This window comes from Anomalospiza imberbis, chromosome 2 (genome assembly GCF_031753505.1).
Source record: "Anomalospiza imberbis isolate Cuckoo-Finch-1a 21T00152 chromosome 2, ASM3175350v1, whole genome shotgun sequence".
Taxonomy (NCBI): Eukaryota; Metazoa; Chordata; class Aves; order Passeriformes; family Viduidae; genus Anomalospiza; species Anomalospiza imberbis.
The window spans coordinates 107,359,686-107,380,225 of record NC_089682.1 but is presented as its reverse complement, the minus strand read 5'-3'; the positions used below and the strand labels follow the sequence as shown (position 1 = coordinate 107,380,225).

Here is a 20,540-nt window from a genome sequence, read left to right as displayed (position 1 = left end):
AAGAATTTAAAATACATTAATACACAGTTAGAAGTATTCACAAAAGAAAGTCTGTCAAGGATTGTTAAGCAAAGGAGCAGACATGACTTTCTTGCTCAAAGTCCTTGAACTACAGCCTGCCAAAAGCTGGGAGGGGTCACCATTTTACTAACACTTTTCCCCATAAGTATTACTACTGACTATTATTAGAGGTGGAATGCTGGGCTAAGCCAGAACTCTGCCCGGAAATATTGAGGATAAATAATTTCATTGCTGGCAAACCCCATCTTCTGAGAAGGAACATGCACAAGCAGCACCTGCTGAAGCCACAAGTCAGACAAAAGTTTGCTTCCTACTGGAGAGCTGCACTTGTTTTAACACGTTCCTCTTACATGAACACATCTACATGTTTCTGGACTGGGTTAGGTGTAGAAAGTCTGTAATTTTGCCTACATCGAACAATCAGATTTACCTACTTCTGTTTTGTGGCCTGAAAACCTCATTAGAGGCGAGTTATACAAGAAGAGCCTCTGTCCCCCATTTCAGGTGGCTGAGCTCAATTACGGTCCTGTGCTGGTGAATTTGAAAGTAATTTGAGAAGTTGCACACTTTCCAGAAGTCAGTAGCAGAAGGGGATGAGGAAGATAAAGGAGGAAGAAGAAAGAGGCCACTCTGTTTCTGCAGGGATTTAGAAACTGAAGGCACTACAAAACAGCATTAAAGGTTGTTCTGCCTTCACATCCCCAGCCATGCCTGTAGCTCTCCTCCCTAAAATGGCTGTCAGGCAAGCAATGAATCTGGGAGATGTCAAGAAAATGACCTCTTGATGAGATTTATGAAGCACTAACAGATTTATGCACCCACTCATACAATGAGATATTTACCCACTTGCACAGCCTTACCACCACATTAAAAATACAATTATAATTCATGCAGAGTAGCTACTCTGTTGCATTTCTCACCTGTTGATAAAAACATGCTTTAAGTGCCTTTAAAAAAGTATATAAATTTTGGTTCCCTTTCAGAAAGTGAGCTTCCAGAGAGAAGTGAATTTGCATTTTTCAGTATCACCACCCATTTTTAGCTCAAGTAACTAGAAAATATTTAGACCGTATATATGTTATTTCTCTTGGGAAAAACTGATTGAGCTGAAACCCAGAGAAAATCCTTCCCTTGGGAAGGAGGAATTAGTCATGCAGAAATTCCCAACTTGAAATGTCTTTTCAGATAGCAGGCTAATCAACAAGCTCTCTCCTGCTTTGTGCATTCTTGCTCTGCGTCTTGCTCTGCCTCTTTCATGTTCTGCATGCAGACATACAGAACTTTAAAAAAATTTCAAACTCCATGAAATCAACCAATCTGTTCTGACGCTGTATTGGGTTGCCACTTCAGCTGCCCCATAAGTTCTGCAGTGTGTGGTGGCTCTCCTGTTCTGCACAAACCACTTGAAGCCAGGGGGACTGGAGATCCCCTTCATCCACTGCCCAGACTCTCAGCTGTACAGCCTGATAACGTGAACCACATAAAGCCACAGCTGGTTCCTACTGGCTCCCATGACAGGCCTGCAACAGAACGGCTGCCCACATTTCCCCTCCCGCACCGAAGAGAACACCAACAATAACTCAGGCACGATATGGGACACATCTGAGCTGCTTGTCAAGCAACAAAGCCCAGCCACCAACATGCCTTATGCTACTGTGCAAAGAGGCCAACTCTTCACTGAGATATCAGCACCACTTGTCAGATGACAGTAAATCTGTTAGTGCTTATTTTATCATGATCTTGGGCTTACTTGTCTCCACTCAGTGATTATCCCAAAAATTTCAATACTAGCACTAAAATGACTGATTCAGTGACTCACCCCTACTTCTCCACTGTGATTTCAAAACAGTGCCACTCACCAATGTGCAGCTCCATCCAGAGCATCAACATCACACTACTGCTTCCCCACTTCTTCTGGTGACACTGTGTTCCCACTACACTCTTCCTTATCTAGAGATCATGCAAAACCATAAAAGTGTTTGGGCTGCAGCTCTAGTCTAGCTCTTGGTACCTCATTTCTCTTTGCATAACTCTGAAGTACCACTAATTCTGAGACTATTTCTAAATAAAAGCAGCGTCGCTTTGTTTTCAAATAAACAAAATGAGGCATGTCTCCATGAATGAATGTTTCCCTGGTATTACTCTGTAAGTTACCAGTGCTAGATACAGATCAGAATATATTACTCCAGATCATTTAGGAGCAGGTAAATTTTATTCTGGAGCCACTTTTAGGCAACCAGTCAAACAGGACAGAAACAGGCCATTAAAATGAGTGACCCATACTTTCCTATACACACCCAAAAACATGTTTATTCAGTCATGCACCACCACCTGGGACTTTTATGGCAAGCATAACAACTTCAGGAAAAACCAGACCTCATTAGAATGGTCAACTGTTTGCTCCAAATAGAAGACATTTGAAAACTATGTTAGAAATGGAAGATGCCAGCTTTTCCCTCTCAGGCCTTCATTATCTTGTCCCATGTTCTTTTGCTTTCAGCATTAACTCTTCTCTTCCTGTACAACACACAACCAGAAATCAGCCTTTACAATTTCCTATGTATTACAATCCTTTGATGCTATTCTTAAGATATACTCATCCATCTTGGGTTTTTTCACCACCTGAATTTTCTTTAATATTTCCAATTTCAGCAGCTTATGATCCTTGTATTTTTCAAGCAAACACTACAAAAAATTGAAACTAGTATTAAGTAATATCCAAACAAAAACCAAAAAGGTCTCAATAAGGTAAATATAAGGCCTGGATGTAACCACAAGGGAAGCAGTTGACTGAAGGGAAAAGAAGGGCACGAAGGAACACTGCAAAGGCCCATTACACCACCAAGAACATTTCTTTATCCTTCAACTTCACTAAGAACTGAAGGCAAAAAAGCCTTTGACTACAAACAAAAGTGGCATCTGAGCACTGGACTGAGCTCTGATCACTCTGAAAAGGAAAGCTCAAGCAGAGCCCCTCTCTAAGCATATATGAGAATGTTTGAATTTTCAGTCTTGCCTTTCTGAAGTATCTCTAACATTACATGGTATCCTTTGATTAGACTCATAAAAAAATCTTCCGAGTCTCTGCAAAGGAAGAGAGAGTGCAGAAGCATGAAGGCATCTACTGTTGCTTATGTAAATGACATTTTGCTATAACAGCTCTTTAAATAAACTGTCTGCTCCATTCCTTAATGGCGATTATCACACCAAGAAAGAAAAGCAGAAAATAAACATGCCCACAACAGCATAGAGTTTCCAGGAATTGTGGTTAGGAAGAGAATCTGCTTGTAGTTTATTTCATTTTCCCCCCAACAAGTGAAATCACAGGAAATTCAAGTTCCCATGTGGAGGGGACAAGTCTCTTCTGAATACACAAGCAGCCATGCACGAAGCAGCCTGCAGGGGAAAGTGAGGTGACAATCTCTCAGAGACAAGCACCCTGGAATCACACATCTCCTAAGATGCTGAACTTTCTAGACCAGGACTAGTAGCAGTAGCATCATGAGCTTTGCTTGGCAAGAACTGGTTATTTTTCTGCAGCACAACACATGTAATAACAAAAAAACTCCAAACCCAAACAAACAAAACCACTCCACCAAATCAAACCAAAAAAATTCCACAAAAGCCAAGCTTTTTATGTAAGTGCCCTTCATATCATTTAAGAAAGATAACCTTAGTTGTAGTCTGCACCTTGGCAGTGTTCCTTTCTACTCCTCTACACGACTTAATGCATACTTTACTGGCAAGACAAGAAATTTGGCCAAGTCAAAAAAAAAAAAAAAAAACAAACAAACAAACCAAAAAAAAAACCCCACAAAAAACCAAACACAAAACAACAACAACACAAAATAACAAGAAAAAAAAACTAAACCCAAAACATCTCCCACACACACAAAAAAAAAGACCTGCCATAAAACAAAACAAAAGAAACCCAAACAAACCCTAAAGACAGCACAGGATTATATTTTTAAGTATTTTTAGATAAATTTTTTTGGTTCAAACGAAAGAAAGGTAAACAGAGGACTTAAGTCATTACGGAAAACCAAACACATTAGGTAGGAACGAAACTTACATTAAAACTACTGTTGCCATTTTCCTGTAGAAATGCTGTTTCCATTTCCATCAGCTGATAAATCTCAAAGATTCATTTGCAATTTAATGATGTGTTTGCCTTTACTTCAATATCTCTTTTTCCACAACCAGTAGGTTAAACAACATTTATGCACTTTTTTCAGTGTTGTATCATCTTGTTTACATGAACTGCTCCTAAACCTTTTGTCTTAGAAATTACCAGAGACCTTGTTTCTTTACAACAAAATGTCAATTTTACTACAGCACTTGGAAGGAATTAAACTTAAATCACTAAGATGCCTTAAAAGTCAACTCTACAAATGCATCAGAGGAAATAAAAAAAACTAAACCACAAAACTTCACCACAAACAAGACTGCTATTTAAAACAGAATGATTGATTACACAGAGAGATTAAGATTTCAGGATCATAATTAATTTTTCAATTCACTAATATTCAGATATACTGAAATATAAAGAAGTTCCTTAATTATCTAAAAGATACTAAGCTTGTGAGATACCTAATTCATGTGATGTCTTCAGTTAGATACCTGAAATTCTTCTTGTGCTTCAAGCTTTGATGTACATAATCCTAATTTTCTGCCAACTCTGCAAAAATAGCCTGTAAGAATGCTGGAACGTGGAGATGATTATCTAGGAATAAAACAGAAGTAGCAGGTGTTGAAAGAGAGCCCATTTAACTAATGAGAGGCATAGAAGTTCTTCCTCCAAGAAGCACCACCTGGAATATTTCTGCCTGGAAAATGTAATGTTTCTGGAAAATCAAGAGAAGTCTGTACAAAGGCAACTTTCAAAGTACTTATGGAATGGTACCAAAGAGGAAACAGTGATTGCGGTTCCAACTGCATCAGGCTGACTCTTCAGGGGAGCTGTGAGCAACCCCTGGAAGGTGTGCAAGCAGCAAAACTGCACACAGCAGCTCACATGTAGAATAAAAGGTTCGCACCAATATGGACCTGAAGACCTCACTATACTAAAATAGACACTAAATACAAATCAGACTGTTTTCTAGCCTTGCAATAATTTTGATAAGCTCTACTTGCTGCTAAGAGATTACAGAGCTAGAACTCCTTCTGCTCAACAGCTGTACAACAGTACTGAAAAACTACCAACACACTTCATTTTTGCAGTAAGGGATGATGGATATAGGCAAGAAATCAAAATGTAAAGAAAAATGCTACATGAACACTATGTGCTCGTGTCTCACAAGCCCTAATTCTCCCCTTCTCACAGAAAGATTTCCCTGGATCACCTCTGGCCTGCTTAGGAAAACCACACTATTCTCAGCATATGGAATGTAGCAAGGCCAGCAAGAGCATCCCATGGACAGCAGGAAAACTGCTCCTGTCCTTCAGTTCTCAACTGTGTTCGAGGCCAAACTCTGCAGTTTCATCACCCACATTATCTCCTGGGCTTGCTCTGATGGATCCTGGGTTTCATCCCCATTTACCAAGCCCATGTTTTTCCTGTTTCACAAAGTTCAGCCTCTAAGTGAATTACACTTCTTTGTTCACCAAGTCAGTTGTCAATGAAACTTCAAGAAAAAAGCACTAAGGTTGCTTCTAAACAAAGCAGGCACACAGTCATGAACTTGACATTTTCATCCTTCTTACAATGAAGTGTGAGTCTTGCAATTACTAGGACTAGTTAGCAGTTAGGGAATACAATGTGTACAATTTAGGAGGCTTATGGCTCTGTTCTCGTCTCTCTGAAGTGCATAAGATGGGGGAATGGATAAAAACCAACTACCTATGAAGCCATCAGGTCTTCTAAGTTAAGGGGAAAAAAAAGATTTTGTTTTAATGGAAGACAATGTGATGGAAAAAAAAAGTATGCATATAAGTATTCAATTCTTTTAAAGTCTTCCCCCCCCCCCCCCCCCCAGTTAGTAAATTCTAAGCATGTAGAACCAGCAAAGCAGCCAAATGCAATATTGCTTTAAGGGAAATAAATAGTATGTTACCACAGCCCTCAGCTTGCAAAGTGACCCTGACTTTTTGCATGTTCTGCAAAAATAAGATACCCTTTAGGCAGCTCTCTTAATGGATTCATTCAGTAAGGAGCCTTCAACGTTGCATTCATCAAAAAATTAGTGGCTGTCTCAGTAACTCAGTACTGCCAGGAAGCAGAGAACCTCTGTTAATGCATACAAGGCACAGTGACACCTTACTGAATTCCTGTAGTAAAGTCAGGCTTGCATCAAGGGTCCTAAGATGATCTGAAGTACATAAATGAACTCCTTATTAAAGAGAGTTTTTAAAAACAAGGGTGACCCTTTAAAGCGTTCATAGTCTCACAGGCCTCTAACATCTAACAGAACAGAATCCAGGCTCCACTAACATTTCTGGTATTTTACTCCCCTATTTTGTCTCTAGCATACCCAAGAAATTCCAAGATATGCTTCTGCTATCATCCTGCAGCTCAAAAGCCAGACATACTAACCAAAATAGGTCATCATGCCTTACTAACACAGATAAAATGACTAAGCATATGGTCACAAAAGGGAACCTTGATGTTATTAATCACAAACTGCTTCAGCTCGGCATAAAAATAATGAGTAATTACACTTCAAGAAAGCAAATGTATTTAATATTTCCTGTATCATGGAAGACAGCAGTGAGATAAAAATTATTAAAATTCAGAAGAGAGACTGACAGATCTAATGCCAGTGGTCCAGTAAGTAGGTTATTCATGATCTTTCTGGAGAGCCAGCTGCCAGGAAGAAAATCCCCTTCACTGTGAGTCCTCCTGAAGTGCTCTGTCCCAAAGGTTCCCTGCTCTAGAAACAGACAACCCAGGGCAGAGAAAAAGCTTCCCAGGGAACAGAGGAGACTGACACAGCTGAGCAGCAAGAGAGCAAACTATCTGCAGAATAATGCAGTGTGGGAGCATGTAAGGGATGTGGTCTGAAAGTTGAGTGGGAAGATTAAAGATTTAGGAAGAAACTAGAGGAGTTTGAAACAGACCAGTTTACCAGCAGGAAAGATTCCCAACAGTAAGATCACAAACTATGAAGTAGACTTTTCTTTTCCTTTTAATGGAAGTCATGGTATTTCAGACATCTGAAAGATGCCTGAACAAAAACTTGAGTCCTTATAGGGAGCACCCTTGAACTAGATTATGGATACAAAAAAGCCCATTGCCAAGATCCTTACTAGCACTGACTCCAGCCTGTAGTTACCTAAAACTTGTCCTTTAGTCAATCACTGAAAGTACAGCTCTGCAGGCAATGGAATCATCACAAAGCTCATCCTACAAATCACTGAAAAAATTAAGCAGGTAATACCAAGGGCAATTACCATTCAGAATGTAAGGGACTGTCCATTACAGAGTAAAAGGTAAGTGTTTACTGATCAAGGTGTCTCATGTTAAATGACAGAAAAAGATATTGAGTTGTAAATCCATAGGGGGAAAAAAAGATAATTTATCTTTATGGAAAAAACTACTGAATAAAATAAATATCTAAATAAATCAGATCATTAATAGTCATCTTCTTTTAACAGTTGGTAACTGTCTCAAAAGCAGTGCATTTTTATCACACTTACAGAACAAAGTGTATGTAGAACTTACACAACAAAGAACAGAGTTTTTAAAAAACATTAAATTTGTATCTTGTGATGATCACAAAGAACATTTTTAACTGACTGTATTCAGCCACAGGGGAGCAAAAAAAGCCTTTAAAACATCCATTAAGGTAACTGTCCAAATCTGGGCTTGCCATTTGCAGTCTAAATCATACCAATCACATACAAGATCTGTTACACTTAAAGGCTTCATGCCAAAAAGACTATGGTTTTATTGGACCATCAAAATGCCAGATGAGCCTCCAAGGATGTGCATTCCTTCCTTACTGTTAAGAAAGCTGTAGGACTAATGGAAGAAGAGTATTAATCAAAACTTACATACTTATACTTTTGTTGAAAATATAAACAAACTGCTTACAAGTTCCAGGACTTTATGTCAGAAGAAGCTGTGGCTGTAAGCTTACTGAAACTTAAAAAACATACACAGTGTGTCCTTCCACTACATTTACCTTCTCAATGGAAATGATGAATACTACAGATATTAAGGATAAACATGATGGAATGCTGTCACAGTAACTGCATTAAAATAAAGGAGTTGAGAGATAAAACCATGAATAGGATTCAAGCAGGAAAACAAGTTAATACTGAACAAATAATCAATACAGGCAGATTTGGAGAAAACCAAATAATCCTTAACACCTTGAAAAAAGTAGCATCAGTAACATCCAACTTTCATTAATGGAATTATTCCAATGGCAAACTCCTCTCCCTCTATTTATAGCAGAAAAGTAAAGTAGTGAATAGATTCATTAATTTCTAGTCATCAAACACATTTCCCTAATCAGCCTTACAATGGCAACTGTACGGTTTGTTTTGGTTGGGTTTTTTAAAATAAAATGTTATTAAAACTAACACGGGAGGAATTGTTCTTCCCAGGTATGCCAACAGCAGCACACATGACATACAGAAATAGAATCCCAGAACCTCAGTTTTCATCAGGTTTTTTTCTTTTACCATGAAAGAAATTCAGCCTTATTAATGAATCTGAAAAAAAAACCCCACAAATCCTGCTAAATGTTAAGAGTCTGTGCGTATGGGAATTTCATGAAGAGGGAAGAAGGGGAACTAAAGGGTGGACAAAAGAAACTGGCACAAAGAAATGGGTTACTGTTCTTGCCTCTAACACGAACTCATTGCATACTGGGTAAGGATAATCCCCAATGACATTCCATGCGTTCAAAGGTCAAGACTTTTGCTTTCCAACTGTCCCTATCACATGTTATTCCCTGAAGAAAACAGTCTGAAGCTGTCCCATAGCAGAGACACTCTCAAACGTGAGGGTTAAGGATTCTAGCCCTGCACAGTGAAATATTGCACCAGGCACACTGCAGCCCTCAAGGAGGGCAGATGAGCACACAGCACAATTAAACAAGAAATACAAACAATAAACACAGAACCAAGAGCTTCTAGAGGCTATTCCAAAGTCTATTCCAAAACAGCAGAGACATGCTACTAACACAGTCTTATTCACTGTATCTAAAGTACTCTTTTCACCTACATTGTTGTGCGACTTTAAAATAAAAGCAGAGCTTCTCCCTCTTGGTGTTGGAAGAGCATCTATGGAATACAAGACTGGCACCACTGGGAAAGCACACAGCCAAGTGGGACCCCTGTGTCTCCATGATCAGCTACAGAGGAAACACCCCAGCCACTGCACCAGATACTAAAAATCTTTGTTTCTCAAACACGAATATATATATATGTATATATATATGCTTATATATATATATATATATATATATATATATATATATATATATATATGATACAGCCCTGAAAACAAGCACCTGGGCTGTTGCTATTGCTCCCCATAGTCTTCTAGAGCATGAGCAATTTGATTAAACTTCCTCAACAGGAGAGCACTAAATAAACACTGTAAATTAAACAAAACTATGCTGATGATCTAGTTGCAATTACTTCCAATTGATTTGAGTCTTTATTGTTCCCTCAAGCTTTAAACGTTGTACAAAAAAAGGATCAGGCCTTACTGGGGGAATACCAAAGAAGGAGTTATGAAACTTTCTTTAAACACATTCAAAAGCAACCAGACTAGCTTGTCCTCATGACAAAATTGCAATTAAATTTAATCTGGAAGCTTAGTGAAAAAAAAAAAACCAGGCTATTCCAGGGTTTTTCTATAAACAAGCAAGTTAATGCTTACAGTAAACTCACTCACTGGTTAACATACATACATACAAACCAGAAATTGCTGCAGTATATTTTATTTCACAAGTTACACACTGCCAAAAGACTTTAGGAAACTTCTACCCAGCTGGTTCAATGCAATCCAGCTCTCAGGCATTTCAGACTCTTCTGAATTGAACCAAACTGACACCAGACTGCAAAAGGACACATTTGCACACTAGTGCAGTGGGTTTGCTTACTGTGATACAAATATTCCATGAGAAAACAAAAGCAGATATTACAACTCCACTCCTGGAAACTCCTTGCAGAACAATCCTGGAGTAACCTGCTGATTTTAAAACATCCTCTTAGGTGCTGAGATACATACATACACACACACACACATATACATATATATATATTAAATATATATATTTTTTAAAAAAGGTTGATTTCATAATTAATTTTCAGATATTAATTTCATTAATACACTCAATCTCCTTGTAAGAGCTAGAGCTATTATTCTGATTAATTTTCTCTTCCATGTGTCCAAATCACATTTTCCTTGCCAAGCTGGAATGATTCTCAGAGCACCTTTTTTCAGAAATTCTTTCTTCTCTGAGGTTAGCCCAAAAACTGCCACAGATACAAGGCTTTAAAACTTCTAGACACATTTTACATTTTTCTGCAGACATTTTTTAGATGTACAGCTACCATTTTCCCTTCATGGCGTACATTCAAGCATCAGTTCCAATCCTGGTGTGCTTTTAAGTGGAATGAACTTTGTTCAGGTTAGAGGAGGCATTTTGTTTTGACAAAACCAGGCAGAAAAGTACAATACAGACCCTTCCTCAGATTTTTTCTATTGAATTACACCAGAATTAAAATTATTTGAGCTTTCTTGACAGACAGATATTATCTCACCCCGCAACTATAAATATCATCATATCACACTGATCATGCAGAAAATTCAAATACAAAGATGAAGAGGCATATCTAGCTCTCTGGTTTTTTTTTCCTTTACATGGCAGAGGAAGAGAAAAAATGTAGTTCTGTTATATCCATCTATTGTGGTACATGCTCAAACAGCTCACCATCTCTACAGCTAACTACTCCAGCTTTTCATAGGTTATTCTTCCTCTGTGTATTGGCTGTTCTTGTTATATCACCTATTTTCTGCTTTAAATATTTCAAATAATATCATAATGCATATATGTTCAAACATTATTCTCACTTTTGAGGAAAAGAACTTTGAAAGAAAATTTAATAGTTTTATGTACTGCCCAAAGAAATTCCACTAAAGCAACCCTAGCAAATACCCAATTAAGAACCATATTGTCATCAGTTTTAATGCTTTCAGATATATGCCTGAATTGTCTTGAATATATGAACTCTTGGGTTGTTAGGGTTTTTTTGAAGCAGAGAAAATGAAAAGGTTACATATCCTGGTTCCAGAAAATGAAAATTCTTCTGAGCTCCCTCTTCTCATCAGATGTAGAAAAATATACACACACCCTACTCCATCACAGCGATGATCTAATTTTTCAGTCATACACTTGCAGCATGCTGCTATTAGTCCCTAGCTCACCTCCATCGTGTACATTCTCTTCATTCAGGAAGACAGGAATAGCTTCCCTGTGTTGGGTTTTCTCAAGCAGAGCTCTACCATCAAGTGTTTTTTGCTTGTCCATTGCTTCAAATGATCCTTGAAGCATTATTACAACTAGAAACTGCTCCAGTGATTCCTCTGGTGCCTCAGAGTGCACACGCTGCACACAAAATTAAGGGACAAATGCTTGAGTCCAGGGCATTGCCCAGCAGATAATTTTTTGGTTCAGAACGTGAAATAGTCTTTGATTTGCATTTAAAAAGCTGGACAGCTGCAGTTAAAAATCACGCAGATATCCGGCTCCTGCATCATCACTTTGGTACTTCATTAGATAAAGTCACACCACAGCTCCAGGAAGCATTCCCAGATAACTGTGGGAAACTGTGCTTGGTGTCAATATGGGCAGGGTTTTTGATGAAGATTTCACTTTCTGAACAGGCTTCATTAGTGCCACATTTATTTCCTGCCCGAGAGCCACCATGTAAAAGTGCTCACGCCTGGTGACCGACAGAGCCAATAACCACTGGTTTCCACACAAGCGACGGATGCTCTTCCCTCAGCCTCCGTGGGGTGAAAAGCCAGCGTGGCTGGCTCCACCACACACCCCCTATCCTGCCAGACCCCTCTCCTGACACTGTCCTATTTACTAATTTGCTAATTAGATGGCAGGAGGCTGCATTAGCTCCGGGCAGCTCCTGTGTGGCCACCCAGCCACACACGTGCCACAGGGACAGCTGGCAGGCAGCACAGGTGACCTCCAGCAACAGCTGCGGTGATCTGAGTCTCTCCTCTACCCACCACTCACTTTTTAATTAAGCTTCACTGTTTGCCTAGCATGGCTGAAGCTGCCTATCAGTTTATTGAGGTACAGACAGAGAACACACAAATACAGGCGCGGCTCCACCGTTCAAGCCTTAATTGCAAACAGTATGAAAAAACATATTGAGATGGAAAAGCCCGCCCCATAAAGTTACCACCAAAAGCTTCTCCTCTCTCACAGGTCTGTTTAGAAATGCTTCTCTTAGAGGTTCACTTCCAACTCACATGTTTTAGGCAAATGGATCCTATACCCTTGGAATTGTGCCGTTTGTGACCTATCTCACAGTATTCAAATATTACTATTAAAAGTAGAGCTGTGGGCAGCACTTAATTAGAATGCCTTTTAAAACATTTTTTACATTCAAATGGTAAAGCCACTTGCCCTTCTCTCCACTGCATTACTATCACACCATCTGCTTTGTCATTTATTTATTTGCTATTGAGACATTTTGAGGGTATTTTCTGCTAGCTTCAAGTTTAACATTCATTGACCACACATTGTAGATACACTTTCCTTTTTGCTCACTTTATGTTTTTTTTTTTAATGGTTTCTAGTATTTTCTTTCATAGTACTGAAAATTACGATCAATATTTCAAAGGACACAGGAGGGTAAAATGGCACTCTGCACCAAAACATTAAACAATGTCATTTTCCACATTACACCAATCAATTCAGCCTAAATGGCTAATGAATAACACTGGCAACAATGGCATAACCATACAGTTATCTTCCCACATGCACCAACTGATGCCTCTGTTTAAAAAGCACGACTGAATGTTTAATGTGTTAAAGGCAAACACAATGGCTTTAGGTCTTACAAACACAGTGTAAAACAGATTTTCAAGAGGATTTCCCACCATTATAAGATAGGAGCTGAGGTCTTCAAATTGAAAAAGAATGCATATTTGCCAAGGAGGCTAATCTCAGAGATTCACACAAAGTTTAACTTCTAAAATGCACTGGAACTATTGAGTTTGTAAAATTATATATACTCTTCATTTTCTAAAAGGTACAGCAACTGAATACTCCCTTTCCATTTCTCCCTTTAATATTTTCTGTATTTTTAAGAGCCTGAACACTAACAATTTCCTGGAAAATAGGAAACTCCCAAGGGGAAACAAAAAAACCAGCATAATTTCTGTAGATTCTTACTTTTACAAGAGCTTTACCTTACTTTTTAGCCTGAATATTTGAGAAAATAACCTCAGGCAGGACAAACTAAACAAATCCTACTTTTCCTTAATCTGAAAAAGACACTGCTATTATACAGAGCAATAGCTGGCCAGAGACTTCCCAGTTGTAATCACTGTTACTGCAATCATAAGACTGTAGAGAATTAACAAAATAAAACCAAACCAAATTAAGTTAACTTTGATGGTGAGCCACAAGCAACAGCAAACTCCAGAATAATTGGAAATATAAGAGAGATGGACAGAAAAAAAAATACTTAATCCCCAAACAACATCCCATCCTCTCTATAATCACAGGAAAACCAGGGTGGCCAGGGAAATGCTCAAAGTCTGTCTGATACCTGCTGTGATCCCAGAGCCTCTGAATTATGTGAAGCCCTCATCCAACTGAGCAGTGAAATCATCACAACATCCTTTACTCTTAGAAATTTAAGATTTATGTTCACTGATTTACTAATGGAAGGGACACCACCTCCTTTTTAAGTAGCATTAAACTCTGCTTGGGATTTCTGCCTCTCTTTGTGCAATACTACATTTTAAACCCAACTCGTAATGAAAAAAGGCTACTATGGAAGACATACTCGCTATTTCATATAATTTAATGGTATCCTTCCCCTCCCTTGAACTTTCAGGCCAAAATCAATGCCACACAAACCTGCTGAACAGGAAGCCTAATTATTCTAACATGTGCAACCAAAGCGATAGGGAGTTTCTCAGTAAAACTGATAAGGAGAGACATGAAAGACTAATGAGCAGCCTGCCGGTGCTCCATTGCTAGGCTAGCAAAGGTCCCCGTGGAACACCTTTAGAATTGTTCAGTGGAGAGACAGAGGCTGGGACACATCCAAAAATAACACTCAGAGATTGAAGGAGTGAACGCATAACATCTGCAGCTCAGGTTCTTAATCCAGGCACAGAAATAAGTTATTTGAAAGAATGTAACCATCAGAAAAATGCCCAGTGTGGTGCAGAAAGAGCCAATAAACACACTCAGGTTACTGAGCAGATAGACCCTTCGTGCTGTCAGAATACACTGACAGATGTCTTCTCGACCCATGTCTGTGGTGCAGATGACTGAAAATAAAGGCTCTTGATCAAGGAGTCACCAGTATTTTTAGTGACCAGCAATCAAACTACTGGGCCTGCAATAATCAGGCATGAACGATGCAGAAAGGCCAGTGGTGGCCAGCAGAAGCAGTAGCCTCAGATCAGAAAAGGAAGCATCCAACAATATCCAACTCCCTCCTGTTACTGCTAGCGTTTCCAGTTTACCAGTGAGTCATCTTCTGACTGACAAAAATGTGTGTTCTTCCCCAGCAATGTTTTGTGCAAGACAACCCAGGTGCCTGAGCAGCTTGTTCCTGAGGCAGCGATGCTATATTCCCCTCTGTACTCAGAGCACAGCCTGAGCTCGAGCACAGTTGTTTCAAACAAGGATGGCTTGATACTGGTATCTCTGCTCAGAAAGTCACAGCTTTTCCCTAGATAAAACTGGCCATGTGACACATCTCCTGCTGCTGAATTTCTGTAATATTTTGTGTATGATACACCTCAGTACCTGGTGTTATACAAATAGATGCTCTGGAGAGACCCATACCTAGGGGAGGAGGGGGAACACCCCCTTTGGTTGCACAACTTTTCACTTCTGTTACCCCTAAGGAGGGAGAGAACTTGAAACAGCAATTTAGAGAGCCTTACAAGACTGCAGGAGCACATGTCGAATGGGAGTGTAACAGCTTTTTAAAACACTTCCATTATGGCAAATTCAGTTACCCTGTAAGGTCCAAACCATTAATTTCTCCCCATCCTAGGACAGCATATTTGGAAGGAAATGGGGATTGAAGTAATTGTTAACATTGCTACTCATTTGATAAATCTTGTGCCATGGGTCAGCAACCTCCAGTGCTGACACCAAAAACCTGATTTTAATGGTAAGCACCAGAGCAGAGCATAGGCAAGGCATCACCAGTAAGGGAAGCAGCGTCTCAGAGACACAGCCTCCCACTTTCCAGGGAGCTTTTACCACTACACCCAATTTATAACCTGGGAAAGAAAATGCTGTCTGCAAACACCATCCCTGCCTTACACCAAAATATTACCCAAGCTCCCCAGTTTTCCTTATGCCTAGTAACAAACTGGTATTGTACAAAAATCATCTCCTGAAAACCTCAGTACCTAGATTTCATGGCTTGGAAAATTTTTTTCTCCATATTCTACAGTGACACAAAACCAGATTTTGCTGTAAAGACTTCACTGCGTAGCACTGAAGGGCACACTACAAAAATCAGTTCCCACACGAGATCAACAGAAAACAGAACTTTGACACCTTCCTGAACTTCACCAACAAAGCTTCATTTTATTTGAGTACCAGCTAACAGAGACACCATTCTTTTTTTTCTTTAAGTCCTTTTTGACAACCAAGCATGAGGAACAATTTCCTCCATTTATATTTCCAGAATAAAGGAAAAAGAAATGTAGTTGCAAAGGACCATCCCTGCTTCTCAAATCCCCCAAAAGGCATATCATATTTTCCTTTCTCATAATATTTAATCAAGTCTACTTCAATACAGACAAGGTCAGAAAGCTCATCATGCTGCAATTGATGACAAACAAGATAGCGCCCACAACCCACAAAGACTGACCTAACTGTCTAATTTGCCTACATTTCTACAGGCCAAATTTACTGACATTTTGCACAAATTCAAAGCTGACTTGAGCTTGATGACCTTTTATACCTCTGTAATTAGTCTTCTGTGCCTTTACAACCAGAAAAACAAGCCGTTCCTTTACTTGCCCGAGTTCAGTGGTCCATCTGTAAATTAGAAACTTCAGCAGCTACTCAGCCAGTCAAAAAAGTACACAAAAAAGGAAAAATATAAAGAAAGAGAATACACAAACTGTAACCTTTCAAAGTCAAGAAATTGAGTCTGGAAAGGGCCTTTTAAGATAAACATGCCAATTTCTAAAAGAAGAAACAGAAAAAGCAGAACTAGTTGGTGAACTCAAATTCAATAAACAGCATTTTAATCATGCTTTTCTAAAAAAGCCAGTATAAAATAAGGGCACTGGCACAGACAAGAACCATGAAAAAACAGGGGCATAAAATCAAACCAGAAACCAAACCCAGTAAGCTTAGTCCCTAATGCTAACAGTGCAGCACAAAAAGTACAAGGCTAATACATTGATTCAGCACTAGAATCTAACCAAGATTAAAAACACAGAGGTTTAACTGCTGAAAACATCCACTGAGAGCTTCGTTTATGTATATAATCAGGGCTTGTAACCCAATCCTACAGTTACAAAAAATGCTTCCTAAATATGAATGTAAGCTTAAAAAGATGAGTTGAGTCAAACCTCTGGAAGTTCTGGATCCAGATCCCCGCTGCAGTCAGCAAGATGCTGATCTGCTTTTCCCCAAATGGAGCAGAGGGGAGGCCAAGGACAGAGCACTGCCCTGCACTTCAAATTCCAGGCTCGGGAAAGAGGGAAGGACAATCACTAACAAGCACGGAACAGCCAACATTGTTCTCTTTCACCTTGTAAAACCTGAGGGGACCTGCTCCGGTGGCCATGAGCACTTGATTCTTTAGCCCTGGGATTTCTCTGCCCTACAACCAACTTGTCCCTGCAAACACTGTGAAAACGATACGCTCCTGTGGACCACCTTCCCTGACTTCATGCCCTAACACATCACAGTTTGGGAGTCTCCACAGCAGTCAGTCTCTTTAAGAAAAGCATGCCCAAGAGCAAGTAAAGACTTAATGTAAGGATATTTCAAACCAGAGAAGCATTTCTTTTGCATAGCTCCATCACGAAGCATACATTATCTAAAAAGCTGCCAGAACTGGCAGCCTTGTATTCATCAATGTCAACATTTTTTTATATATTTTCTTTTTAGAAGAGCTGCTAATTATCCTCATACATGATTTTTTTAAGTGGAAGTTTGGATTTTTTTATTAAGTTTAATTAATCTAAAAATCAGCAGGGAAAATTTACTGAGCAACTCTATACATTCAGAATTCTCTATCTGAATTTTAATGCAGAAATACATCTCAAAGGGCAAGTCTTTCTTTTTCCTGTTTCAAATCATCACATTTAAGTGGTGTTTCCCCTTAGGTCATTTATCTTCCACAATTTCATTTCAAAAAGTTTGGTAACAAGTAGCATGTTTAAAGGTATTGATTAAAAAATGACTAATGAACTCTGTCAACCTGGGAAAAAAAAAAAGGGAAAAATCCAATTTGAAGTCCAGCCATTAAATAAAAGTCAAGCTTGGATATTACATATTCAATCTCATACCAACTTTTGACTTTTTGCAGTTCTACATTGCTGTTTGCTGAATATTTTGCCCACTTTTCTAGCGTGTTTGGTTTTTTCAAAAAACAGAGTGCAGAAAAACAGTAATCTAATTGACTGCACAAGATAGTGCAAAAAAACCCAAGCTGAGAAATACAACTTTCTAGCCCTTCCCATGATGACAAACTGTCTCTACTGCCAACTACCCCTTCCACAGGGATCCGCAGTTCTACATTTGAAATTAATTCCATGGGGATAAAAGAATTTGCACCATGTTTGGACCAATACAGCCACGTCTAAGCTTTCAAAAATAGCCATCGTAATTCAATATGTTACATATAACCCCTCATCTTTGTTATTTGCAAAGGAAAGGAGAGTCTGCCAAATCCTGGAGCAAAACCGTATCTAAGAGAATGAAGCTCTGAATTGGAAAGCACAAACATCTGGCGGGACTCCTGAGCCACAAGAGTTGTTACCCTTTGCTGAGCACCGACACTTCTGACACTGGAAAAGGCCAGGGCAAAAGGGGAAAAATGAGCAGCTCTCATTTGGCCTCACCAAGAGCCCGGTCCTCCATGTGCACGGCAGGGTAAGCATGAGCAACGCAGCGAGCTCTGCACACACAGCTCCTGTCCTGTCCTGTCCTGTCCTGTCAGCCAGCCCGGAGCTTCGAGACCCCGGCAGGTCGGACACGTGAGGCACAGCTAAGAGGATTTTGGACTTTCCTGGGAAGCAGGAGCATTTCTAAAAGGCTCAGATCCACCAATTACCTAGATATCACAATTCTCGCATAAGCATCCAAAAGTAGAGAAAAGAGGTACCTTAATGCAAAGAGAACTTTTGGGGCTTTTCTTAACTGACCTCCTCCAGAATTTTATTTTTCTTGGCTTGATTCCAACATCAACTGCTTGCTGTGAATTGCAGGCAGTGTGGAGCAGGAGTCAAGGTATCTCAGAGATATGAATAACAGAACAGCTGATCGATGCTGTTCTTTTAGAGCAATCACCTTTCCACTCTCGAGGGACAGATCGCTTTGAAGGTAACCCAAGTAAGAAGGCTGTGACCGAAAAAGATAGGCTAGGCAGTAATTTCATGCCGGCAATCAAGCAAATCCGCCAACTTTAAATCAACTCCACGGAGTTTACGCGTGCTTTAAAAAGAGAGAAAGCAGCCGTATCACAAAAGCTAAGTAGGCCTACGGCACATGAGCTCCCGCTCTGGAAATAAACTGCAGTTTACGCTAAACTTTGCCCAGCGGTTCCCGGCTGTCTGGGGCTGATCATAACGAAAAGAAGACAACGTTCGGTTTGAAACCGGCGAACTCGCCAGCTTGGACACAGGCAAGGTGATGGCAGAGGTGCCAAGGGCACCAGGCTGGAGGCATCTCTACGCACCCCTGCATGGGAGGCAGGGAGGGAGAACCGGGCGGCTGCAGCCGCTGCAGCCACTCAGGAAACCCGAGGTGGTGGCCCTGACCAGAGGCGAGCAGGAGCCCGTCCCGTCCCGTCCCCGCCGGGCCGCCCCGAACCGAGACGGGAGGGAGGCGCTGCCCTCGCACGCCCCCCGGAGCGGCACCTCCCCGCCGGCTGCCGGCTGCGCTAAACCCTTCCCCGGGCCGCCCTACAACTCCGCCCGGCACCTCACGTCCCTCCAGGGCTCCCGCCCCGCCGCCGGGAACGGGGCCGGGTCCCAGCTCGGGGCGAAACAAAAGGCATGGAGCTGCGCTGCCGCCCTCGCCACCGCCCGGACTGCGCCCGGCCGCGGTAGCCCGGGGACGCGGGGAAGGGCTAGCGGTCCGGGCGCCGCTCTGTGCGGAGCCTGCCCGCGGATTACCCGCGGTAATGGGATTACGCGGGGCCGAGCGGGGTGTGCGCCGGGCTGTCACCGCCCGAGGAGGGGGCGGCGGTGCCGGGGGCGGCGCTGGGGCCGCCGGCTGCCGGCCGCCCCGCGGGCGGGTCCCGCCGCTCGCCCCGCAGCCCCGGCCGCGGTGCCCGGCGGGGCGGGCGCCACCCGCCGCCGCTCCCTCCCGGCCCCATTGTTTGCCGTGCCGCCCTTACCGTGCGCGGGGCTGGGGCGGCGTGGGCTCCCGCCGGCTCTCCTCGCTGCGGCTGGTGCAGGGGCAGTCGCGCTTGGCCGCCGGAGGTCCGAGCCATTAAAAGCTCCGTGGGGAGGAGGAGAAGACGGCGGCAGGAGCGGCGGCGGCAGGGAGAGGAGGACAGCGAGGGGCTCGCAGGAGCAGGGTCGCCATGTCCGGCTTGGCAGCGGGGGGAGCCCACCGGGCCGGCGCGGAGGAGAAGGGAGGCAGGCGGCGGCGGAGGAGCCGGTCTTGCTGCCGCCCGCGGACCGGGGGAGCGGGAACTGGACGCCGCTCGCCGCCGCTCTGCCGCGGCTGCACCTCCCTCCCCTAACCCTGCCCCCTCCCGGAGGGGGAGCCGCCGGCGGGAGGAGGCGGCCGAGAGCCCCCTCCAGCGTTCGCGGGCGGCGGCGGCCGCTCGGATGAGCGCTGCCGGCGGCGCTGCGAGCGGGGTGCCCGCCCCGGCCGCGGTACCCGGGCAGCCCGAGCCGGAGAGAGGCGGAGGCGCGGAGACCACCACCCTGCGCCCCTGCGGTGCCGGGGGGCTCCAGATATCCCCATCCTCCTCTGCCTCCTCCTCCCGGGCACCAGAGGGCACGAACAGTGCCCAGGTGGCCGCGGTGTAAGGGAAGGGTTAAACCCGGCTGCAGCCCCGGGGCAGTGAGAGGGGGAGGCCCCGAGGGTCCCTGTCCCTTCCTGTGGATTTTGGGGACCATCGGGCGAAGGCGGCCA

General features: G+C 42.2%; 1 protein-coding gene across 6 annotated transcripts in view; it reads right to left on the bottom strand.

Moving 5' to 3' along the window:
* The window catches only part of FARP1 (FERM, ARH/RhoGEF and pleckstrin domain protein 1), a 200,840-nt gene extending 180,764 nt beyond the window's left edge, over positions 1-20,076 (bottom strand). Inside the window, exon 1 of one of the 6 annotated variants that reach the window (XM_068182500.1) lies at positions 19,792-20,076. The gene's annotated coding sequence lies outside the window, so the exon portion shown is untranslated. Of the gene's footprint in view, positions 1-18,740; positions 18,989-19,791 lie in introns of those variants that run through there. The other 5 variants (XM_068182498.1, XM_068182494.1, XM_068182499.1 and 2 more) reach the window with 5 other exon arrangements.
* Positions 20,077-20,540: the final 464 nt, after the last annotated feature.